Raw genomic sequence first — 12152 nt, 5'->3', positions numbered from 1 at the left:
ACTCGATACCAGGTGCGTCACCTGCATTTTCTCACAGAGAGCCTCCATTAGGCGAGACATGAATTGGGGCCCTTGATCGGTAAGCATCTCCCTGGGAAATCCTACCCTTGAAAAGATGGTCACCAGTGCGTCAGCCACCTTATCTGCCCTGGTTGAAGACAGAGCTACTGCCTCTGGGTACCGGGTAGCGTAGTCTACCACGGTGAGAATGTATCGCTTTCCGGAGCTGCTGGGGACGGACAGCGGTCCTACAATGTCCACCGCGATTCTCTGGAAAGGCTCCTCTATCACCGGCAAAGGAATAAGGGGAGCCTTAAGAGCAGGCCCCGCCTTACCCACTTTTTGACAGGTGGCACAGGAGCGGCAGTAGTGTGTTACATCTGTCCCCATCTTGGGCCAATAGAAGTGTTGAGACAGCCGTGCCTTTGTTTTGCTGATCCCCAAGTGTCCAGCGAGTGGAATCTCATGGGCAATCCGCAACAACTCAGTTCTGAACTGATAGGGGACGACCAGCTGTCTTTCCCTCAACCACTCCTTTTTAGGATCTCCGGGTACTGTCTCCCGGTACAACCTTCCTCGTTCCCAGAACACCCTCTCCTTATCAGACTTGGAGGTGGGCGTCTCGGCGAGACCTCTCAATTTCTCCAGGCTGGCATCTGAGTGCAGAGCAGCCTGGAACTCCATGCTGGAGGCTGCCAGAAGTGACGTCAGGGTCCCCTCTTTACTGGGACCCTCTGGAACCGGCTCTGGGTTCACCTCTGGTTCAGTCTCTCCTGTAGCAGCAGAGGGTCCAGAAGACAGTGCGTTACCTGCGATCTGGGCACTCTGACTGCGTGTGACAGCTGCTATGTATGCTGTCTCCCTGGGGATTTCTGCAGACCCACCAGCTGGTGCTGCCCTGGGCTCTACCTCCCCATCCACCCCCAACACTTCAGGAGCAGTGCTACTTATGGGCCAGTTACCTTCCTCGGTGGCACTGGTCAGCTGCATGGCATTACCTTCCTCATGGTCCCCATGCACCTCCCCATTTCCTTGAGCACCGTTGCTTGCTCCTGCCAGGGGTTCCTCAGCCGTCTCACTCCGCAGAGTGACGGGGCTGAGCACCTCGGTACCTGTGGACACATCTACCGTTTCAAAGAAAGGGTTAACGGGTTCAGTCGGCACAGATACATCATCATTCCTAGGAAAAGAATGGTTATCAGTTTGCTTTGGTACATTCACATCAGCATCAGCATCGTACCTGGGGAAAGAATGGTTGTTAGTTGCATCATTACTCATCAAGGCATTAGCAGGTAACACATTCAGTTTCCCATCATCAACATCATCAGGGTTAACGTTACCCTTATTATCAGTTTGGGGAAGGGTGTCAGGGACATAGTATGCAACCATCCTCCCCAAGTCCGTCCCCAATAAAACATCAGTGGGCAAATTTTCAGACACTCCCACCTCCCTCAACCCGCTCCCGGCACCCCAATCAAGAAAAACTCGTGCCACTGGCAAGGGACAACGGGTGCCTCCAATCCCGGTGACAGTCAGGGTTTTCCCCTCAACAAACTCTTCAGGGGCCGCCAGTCCAGGACGGATGAGGGTTCGTTCAGCCCCGGTGTCCTTGAGGCCTGTAGCAAGACGGGCCCCCACCTGAACAGGTTGAACGTTGTCGTCAGCCCTCCCAACCACACCTCCCACCAAAAGAACAGAGGCGTTGGGCCCGGGGGCCTTGGCTGGGGGGTTCTTCGGCCTATTCGGACAGGTGTAAGAGAAGTGACCAGGCCGCTGGCAGTGGTGACACAGGCGACTGTCAGTAGCCGGCCTGTTGTTGGCAACAGGGACAGGGCCTCCGGAGGGACGGCCAGCTGGGGCATTGGGGTTGGTTGCTGGCTTACCCCCTTTCCAGCTGGTGGTGACTGGCCTCCGCGTCTCGGGCTTCCGGTTGGCCTCGTGGTTGTCGGCGATCTGCGCCGCTTTGTCCGCGTTCGTTGGTTCGCGGTCCAGGATGAACTGTCGGACCTCAGCTGGGCAGAGATGCAGGAACTGGTCTTTGATCATCAGGTCCCGTAGCTGCTCAAAGGTTTCAACGGACAGTCCATGGATCCACTGGTCAAAGTGGGTCCTGAGTCCTTGCACCACATCACTGTAGCTATCGTGTGGGCCACATTGGAGGTGTCGGAACTTCTTTCGGTATACCTCAGGTGTCAGCCGGTATTTGGCGATCAGCGCCTGCTTTATGGCGTCATAGTCGTCATCGGCTTCTGGCGGAAGAGAAGCAAATGCCTCCAGGGCTTTGCCTTTTAGCCCTGGGGTCAAGTACCTTGCCCATTGGTCTCTAGGCAGCTGGTACTGTCTGCAGGCTTTCTCAAAGGCTCGCAGGAACGTGTCCAAGTCCCCATCCTTTTCCATCACGGGAAAATGCTCTGGCCGGGGTTTAGGAGTCTGGACGCTGCTGGGCTCACGGCTTCGGGCTGTGGGGGCATTCCACCCCCGCTGGAGCATCTCCAGCTCATGGGCCCTCTGAGCTTCTGCATGGCGCTCACGTTCGGCTTGGGCCTCCTGCCGATATTGCTGGATCAGCCTCACCCGCCCATCCCTGTCTTCGGCGGGGAGTTCGTCCAAGGCCATTTGCAGATAGGGGTCCACCCCGTTCTGGTTGAATGTGGGGCCAGCGCTCAGGAGTGGAGCCTCTGCTGCAGCCCCATGGCAACTTGGGCCAACTTCTGCGCTCGCTGGATTCTGGCCGTTGTCCAGCTGCACTAGAGCCGCTATCATTTGATCTTTGGTTCCTCCTGCGGCGTCTATGCCTCGGTACGTGCATAACCCAGCAAGGGTGTCCTTTTTCTGCTTCTGATACCACTCCACTGTCATCGCCGCCATGGTTGCCAAATAAAAGATAGAAAAAGAAAAACGAAGAAACGGGAGGGGGATACTTGCAAGTACACACTAATGTCTCAGGACTAGTAACCACTGAGTCTGTTCTCCAAAACCTATGATGCAGGATTCCCGCAGGAACCGTGCAGGTCTTTAGTGAGAGGAATGATTGCTCAAACCAAATCACTAATGCTCTAGGATTATCCCACCGCTCTGCCACCAATATGTGACGAACAGCCCACGGCCGTTCGTCCACTTACGGGCGACGACTAACGGGGGTCCCGCTGCCACCAAAACGCGACGGACAGCGGACCCTGTGTCACCACTATGTCACAGTCCCACCACTGACACGGGTGTATCAGCGGACGGAGGGGCGTGACACAATGCCGGCACACGGCTATCACAGGCGCAGTGGGGCTTATCTTAGCTATCCCAACACTGGCACCATGTGACCAAAAATATCCAGCAAGCTAATCTCGCTCTACAATTTGCCGCAGGGGGAGTTTAATTTGGATGCCCCACCACTGCTATCAATCTTCCAAGTACTGCGGGGATTTATGTATATCCCACTTTCTCAGTTCCACTTTGGAACTCGCAGCTCTCCGGCGCCCCCCTTACCCTCAGGTCAGTCAGGGAACTGCACCTAGGATAATTAGTCGCCGGACGGGCTGCCTGTTGTGAACCGGCAATTAGGCTTCTGCAGTAAGGGAATTATCAATGCTGTGGCTGAAGCCCCTTACTCAGCAATATAAGACCCTTCTAGACTGCCAGCCAGCCGTAATAGCCATACACAACGCGCTGCCACCAGTCACGGTTACTTAATTCACAGTGTTAAATTAAGAGGGTCCGTGGCAAACCCCTTGAATTAGTAGCGATTATCTATCAAAGGCGTATAGTTCGATTCTTAGAGCATGGAGACAGATCTAAATAATTTCATTTATTTTCCGAAAGAGGACAGTGATTACAGATAAAAGTTGCTATAAAATTGAGACATAAAATATGTACAGTACAGGTATAAAATAAAAGTGGAGAAAACAAAGAGATTACACTCACAGTTCCATATTGTTCCTTAGGCAGACCATGCGGCTTTAAGGGGGGAGGAGCCACACGTCTCCATTCATCTGGAGTTCTTGTCAGCACCGACTCTGCAGCTGTTCTGAGCTGGTTCTGCCAGGGAATGCCTTATAGACTTTCCTATGTGACATCACGGAGAGGTGCATTCTGGGTTGATCCCACCTCTCTTATCCCAGTTATGTTTTGGCTACAAAACTTAGATTAGCTATAACTTTATGGGAGAAGCTGGTATGGACTCATCAGTGGTATCATGTTTCCCAGCGTAATGAGCCCATCAAGAAAACATCAAACATCTATGCGATATGACCGTCCATTTGGGCGCAAATCATATCTCAGGTTCTGGACATCCGAGAGTTTTGCAACAGGCACCACAGCGAAGCTGGGTCTGCTCGGATCGCAGAAATATGATTTTTATATTTCTGCTGGGTATGGTTTTCGTAATATGACTTTTATGTTTCCCATATACCGGCATACAGCCTGTGTTTTTCCGAACAAAGGGATCCCTTCCCCCTGCTCTTCGAGAGGAAGTTGGTTTAAGGTTTCAGAGCTAGCCCAGGCAGGGGGGCACTGGTCAGTGTGTGAGTGAGCCATGGGCGAAAAGAGGAGGGGGGAAGGTGCTGCATGAGCTGACAGCCTGCATTGGCATAGAGTGCTGGATTTTTCTGGAAAGTTACAACAGAAAACATCATATTTTGTAGACAAAACCCCATACCTCACAGACATTGTACATCACATGTATATTATGTAGAATTACTATACAGGAATGAAGAGCGCGCCATCTATAATGTGTATATTATGTAGAATTACTATACAGGGACGAAGAGCGCGCCATCTATAATGTGTATATTATGTAGAATTACTATACAGGGATGAAGAGCGTCCTATCTATAATGTGTATATTATGTAGAATTACTATACAGGGATGAAGAGCGTGCCATCTATAATGTGTATATTATGTAGAATTACTATACAGGGATGAAGAGCGTGCCATCTATAATGTGTATATTATGTACAATTACTATACAGGAATGAAGAGCGCGCCATCTATAATGTGTATATTATGTAGGATTACTATACAGTGATGAAGAGCGCCATCTATAATGTGTATATTATGTAGAATTGCTATACAGGGATGAAGAGCGCGCCATCTATAATGTGTATATTATGTAGAATTACTATACAGGAATGAAGAGCGCGCCATCTATAATGTGTATATTATGTAGAATTACTATACAGGGATGAAGAGCGCGCCATCTATAATGTGTATATTATGTAGAATTACTATACAGGAATGAAGAGCGCGCCATCTATAATGTGTATATTATGTAGAATTACTATACAGGGATGAAGAGCGCTCCATCTATAATGTGTATATTATGTAGGATTACTGTACAGGGATGAAGAGCGTGCCATCTATAATGTGTATATTATGTAGAATTACTATACAGGGATGAAGAGCGCGCCATCTATAATGTGTATATTATGTAGGATTACTATACAGGAATGAAGAGCGCGCCATCTATAATGTGTATATTATGTAGAATTACTATACAGGGATGAAGAGCGCGCCATCTATAATGTGTATATTATGTAGGATTACTATACAGGAATGAAGAGCGCACCATCTATAATATGTATATTATGTAGGATTACTATACAGGGATGAAGAGCGCGCCATCTATAATGTGTATATTATGTAGAATTACTATACAGGGATGAAGAGTGCGCCATCTATAATGTGTATATTATATAGGATTACTATACAGGAATGAAGAGCGCGCCATCTATAATGTGTATATTATGTAGAATTACTATACAGGAATGAAGAGCGCGCCATCTATAATGTGTATATTATGTAGAATTACTATACAGGGATGAAGAGCGTGCCATCTATAATGTGTATATTATGTAGAATTACTATAGAGGAATGAAGAGCGCATCATCTATAATGTGTATATTATGTAGAATTACTATACAGGGATGAAGAGCGCACCATCTATAATGTGTATATTATGTAGGATTACTATACAGGGATGAAGAGCGCGCCATCTATAATGTGTTGTGGTGTAATGACCACTGTGTCCACGAGGGGGCGCTGTGTGGATGTCCCAAGAGTGTGAGTGGTTGAAGAGCCATTATGTATCTCAAGGTGGGTGACCTTGAGATAGAGACATATGTATGTTTATGAATGCTATTGTAAAGTATATATGTCTGTGTGAAGGACCTGTGGTGAGGTCATAGTCATGTGACCCGGTGGGCGTGGCTATGGACCATATAATGTGGCCAGGTTAGGTCACATGGAGTGAATGCTGGGACCTGATTGGTCCAGTTTGGAAGGTCCCGTGAGGAGAAGGATCTCCTCACTAACAGCAGCCTGTGGAGCGGCTGTGTGTGTAATGGCGGCCAGTATCTGAGAGTCCCTGAGGAGTGAGTGGACTTCTGCGGCCTGGAGAAACAGCCATATGGGAACCCTGACGTGGGTGAGATAACCCTGGGGCTAAATAGCCTGTATAATGGACGCTCTCCTGTAATGCTGTGTATATTGCTGCTGGAGGTTTATGAAGGATGAATAAACCTCATAGACTATGATTTGTTGGAAAATCCTGTGCCGGATGTGTTTTTCGATCGCTGCAAGCGAGAACCCCTTACTTACATGACAGCGCTACCTCACATTGTATATTATGTAGAATTACTATACAGGGATGAAGAGCGCGCCATCTATAATGTGAATATTATGTAGAATTACTATAGAGGAATGAAGAGCGCGCCATCTATAATGTGTATATTATGTAGAATTACTATACAGGGATGAAGAGCACGCCATCTATAATGTGTATATTATGTAGAATTACTATACAGGAATGAAGAGCGCGCCATCTATAATGTGTATATTATGTAGAATTACTATACAGGAATGAAGAGCGCGCCATCTATAATGTGTATATTATGTAGAATTACTATAGAGGAATGAAGAGTGCGCCATCTATAATGTGTATATTATGTAGGATTACTATACAGGGATGAAGAGCGCGCCATCTATAATGTGTATATTATGTAGAATTACTATACAGGGATGAAGAGCGCGCCATCTATAATGTGTATATTATGTAGAATTACTATACAGGGATGAAGAGCGTGCCATCTATAATGTGTATATTATGTTGAATTACTATACAGGGATGAAGAGCGCGCCATCTATAATGTGTATATTATGTAGAATTACTATACAGGGATGAAGAGCGCCATCTATAATGTGTATATTATGTAGAATTACTATACAGGGATGAAGAGCGCGCCATCTATAATGTGTATATTATGTAGAAATACTATACAGGGATGAAGAGCCCGCCATCTATAATGTGTATATTATGTAGAATTACTATACAGGAATGAAGAGCGCCATCTATAATGTGTATATTATGTAGAATTACTATACAGGGATGAAGAGCGCGCCATCTATAATGTGTATATTATGTAGAATTACTATACAGGGATGAAGAACGCCATCTATAATGTGTATATTATGTAGGATTACTATACAGGGATGAAGAGCGCGCCATCTATAATGTGTATATTATGTAGAATTACTATACAGGGATGAAGAGCGCGCCATCTATAATGTGTATATTATGTTGAATTACTATACAGGGATGAAGAGCGCGCCATCTATAATGTGTATATTATGTAGAATTACTATACAGGGATGAAGAGCGCCATCTATAATGTGTATATTATGTAGAATTACTATACAGGGATGAAGAGCGCGCCATCTATAATGTGTATATTATGTAGAAATACTATACAGGGATGAAGAGCCCGCCATCTATAATGTGTATATTATGTAGAATTACTATACAGGAATGAAGAGCGCCATCTATAATGTGTATATTATGTAGAATTACTATACAGGGATGAAGAGCGCGCCATCTATAATGTGTATATTATGTAGAATTACTATACAGGGATGAAGAACGCCATCTATAATGTGTATATTATGTAGGATTACTATACAGGTATGAAGAGCGCGCCATCTATAATGTGTATATTATGTAGAATTACTATACAGGGATGAAGAGCGCGCCATCTATAATGTGTATATTATGTAGAATTACTATACAGGGATGAAGAGCGCCATCTATAATGTGTATATTATGTAGGATTACTATACAGGTATGAAGAGCGCGCCATCTATAATGTGTATATTATGTAGGATTACTATACTGGGATGAAGAGCGTGCCATCTATAATGTGTATATTATGTAGAATTACTATACAGGGATGAAGAGCGTGCCATCTATAATGTGTATATTATGTAGAATTACTATACAGGGATGAAGAGCGTGCCATCTATAATGTGTATATTGTGTAGAATTACTATACAGGGATGAAGAGCGTGCCATCTATAATGTGTATATTATGTAGAATTACTATACAGGGATGAAGAGCGTGCCATCTATAATGTGTATATTGTGTAGAATTACTATACAGGGATGAAGAGCGCACCATCTATAATGTGTATATTATGTAGGATTACTATACAGGTATGAAGAGCGCGCCATCTATAATGTGTATATTATGTAGGATTACTATACTGGGATGAAGAGCGTGCCATCTATAATGTGTATATTATGTAGAATTACTATACAGGGATGAAGAGCGTGCCATCTATAATGTGTATATTATGTAGAATTACTATACAGGGATGAAGAGCGTGCCATCTATAATGTGTATATTGTGTAGAATTACTATACAGGGATGAAGAGCGTGCCATCTATAATGTGTATATTATGTAGAATTACTATACAGGGATGAAGAGCGTGCCATCTATAATGTGTATATTGTGTAGAATTACTATACAGGGATGAAGAGCGTGCCATCTATAATGTGTATATTGTGTAGAATTACTATACAGGGATGAAGAGCGCACCATCTATAATGTGTATATTATGTAGGATTACTATACTGGGATGAAGAGCGTGCCATCTATAATGTGTATATTATGTAGAATTACTATACAGGAATGAAGAGCGCCATCTATAATGTGTATATTGTGTAGAATTACTATACAGGGATGAAGAGCGCCATCTATAATGTGTATATTATGTAGAATTACTATACAGGGATGAAGAGCGTGCCATTTATAATGTGTATATTATGTAGAATTACTATACTGGGATGAAGAGCGCGCCATCTATAATGTGTATATTATGTAGAATTACTATACAGGGATGAAGAGCGCGCCATCTATAATGTGTATATTATGTAGAATTACTATACAGGAATGAAGAGCGTGCCATCTATAATGTGTATATTATGTACAATTACTATACAGGGATGAAGAGCGTGCCATCTATAATGTGTATATTATGTAGAATTACTATACAGGAATGAAGAGCGCGCCATCTATAATGTGTATATTATGTAGGATTACTATACAGGGATGAAGAGCACGCCATCTATAATGTGTATATTGTGTAGAATTACTATACAGGGATGAAGAGCGTGCCATCTATAATGTGTATATTATGTAGAATTACTATACAGGGATGAAGAGCGTGCCATCTATAATGTGTATATTGTGTAGAATTACTATACAGGGATGAAGAGCGCACCATCTATAATGTGTATATTATGTAGGATTACTATACTGGGATGAAGAGCGTGCCATCTATAATGTGTATATTATGTAGAATTACTATACAGGGATGAAGAGCGTGCCATCTATAATGTGTAGAATTACTATACAGGGATGAAGAGCGCGCCATCTATAATGTGTATATTATGTAGAATTACTATACAGGGATGAAGAGCGTGCCATCTATAATGTGTATATTATGTAGGATTACTATACAGGGATGAAGAGCGTGCCATCTATAATGTGTATATTATGTAAAATTACTATACAGGGATGAAGAGCGCGCCATCTATAATGTGTATATTATGTACAATTACTATACAGGAATGAAGAGCGCGCCATCTGTAATGTGTATATTATGTAGGATTACTATACAGGAATGAAGAGCACGCCATCTATAATGTGTATATTATGTAAAATTACTATACAGGGATGAAGAGCGCGCCATCTATAATGTGTATATTATGTAGCATTACTATACAGGGATGAAGAGCGCGCCATCTATAATGTGTATATTATGTAGAATTACTATACAGGGATGAAGAGCGCGCCATCTATAATGTGTATATTATGTAGAATTACTATACAGGGATGAAGAGCGCCATCTATAATGTGTATATTATGTAGAATTACTATACAGGGATGAAGAGCGCGCCATCTATAATGTGTATATTATGTAGAATTACTATACAGGGATCAAGAGCGCGCCATCTATCATGTGTATATTATGTAGGATTACTATACAGGAATGAAGAGCGCACCATCTATAATATGTATATTATGTAGGATTACTATACAGGGATGAAGAGCGCGCCATCTATAATGTGTATATTATGTAGAATTACTATACAGGGATGAAGAGCGCGCCATCTATAATGTGTATATTATGTAGAATTACTATACAGGGATGAAGAGCGCGCCATCTATAATATGTATATTATGTAGGATTACTATACAGGGATGAAGAGCGCGCCATCTATAATGTGTATATTATGTAGGATTACTATACAGGGATGAAGAGTGCGCCATCTATAATGTGTATATTATGTAGAATTACTATACAGGGATGAAGAGCGCGCCATCTATAATGTGTATATTATGTAGGATTACTATACAGGAATGAAGAGCGCACCATCTATAATATGTATATTATGTAGGATTACTATACAGGGATGAAGAGCGTGCCATCTATAATGTGTATATTATGTAGGATTACTATACAGGAATGAAGAGCGCACCATCTATAATATGTATATTATGTAGGATTACTATACAGGAATGAAGAGCGCGCCATCTATAATGTGTATATTATGTAGAATTACTATACAGGGATGAAGAGCGTGCCATCTATAATGTGTATATTATGTAAAATTACTATAGAGGAATGAAGAGCGCATCATCTATAATGTGTATATTATGTAGAATTACTATACAGGGATGAAGAGCGCGCCATCTATAATGTGTATATTATGTAGGATTACTATACAGGGATGAAGAGCGCGCCATCTATAATGTGTTGTGGTGTAATGACCACTGTGTCCACGAGGGGGCGCTGTGTGGATGTCCCAAGAGTGTGAGTGGTTGAAGAGCCATTATGTATCTCAAGGTGGGTGACCTTGAGATAGAGACATATGTATGTTTATGAATGCTATTGTAAAGTATATATGTCTGTGTGAAGGACCTGTGGTGAGGTCATAGTCATGTGACCCGGTGGGCGTGGCTATGGACCATATAATGTGGCCAGGTTAGGTCACATGGAGTGAATGCTGGGACCTGATTGGTCCAGTTTGGAAGGTCCCGTGAGGAGAAGGATCTCCTCACTAACAGCAGCCTGTGGAGCGGCTGTGTGTGTAATGGCGGCCAGTATCTGAGAGTCCCTGAGGAGTGAGTGGACTTCTGCGGCCTGGAGAAACAGCCATATGGGAACCCTGACGTGGGTGAGATAACCCTGGGGCTAAATAGCCTGTATAATGGACGCTCTCCTGTAATGCTGTGTATATTGCTGCTGGAGGTTTATGAAGGATGAATAAACCTCATAGACTATGATTTGTTGGAAAATCCTGTGCCGGATGTGTTTTTCGATCGCTGCAAGCGAGAACCCCTTACTTACATGACGGCGCTACCTCACATTGTATATTATGTAGAATTACTATACAGGGATGAAGAGCGCGCCATCTATAATGTGAATATTATGTAGAATTACTATAGAGGAATGAAGAGCGCGCCATCTATAATGTGTATATTATGTAGAATTACTATACAGGGATGAAGAGCACGCCATCTATAATGTGTATATTATGTAGAATTACTATACAGGAATGAAGAGCGCGCCATCTATAATGTGTATATTATGTAGGATTACTATACAGGGATGAAGAGCGTGCCATCTATAATGTGTATATTATGTAGGATTACTATACAGGGATGAAGAGCACACCATCTATAATGTGTATATTATGTAGGATTACTATACAGGGATGAAGAGCGCGCCATCTATCATGTGTATATTATGTAGAATTACTATACAGGAATGAAGAGCGCATCATCTATAATGTGTATATTATGTAGAATTACTATACAG

Source organism: Dendrobates tinctorius, unplaced genomic scaffold (genome assembly GCF_039654945.1).
Source record: "Dendrobates tinctorius isolate UK_male_01 unplaced genomic scaffold, ASM3965494v1 ptg000180l, whole genome shotgun sequence".
In the NCBI taxonomy this organism is placed as follows: Eukaryota; Metazoa; Chordata; class Amphibia; order Anura; family Dendrobatidae; genus Dendrobates; species Dendrobates tinctorius.
Note: the sequence above shows the minus strand (reverse complement) of the source record.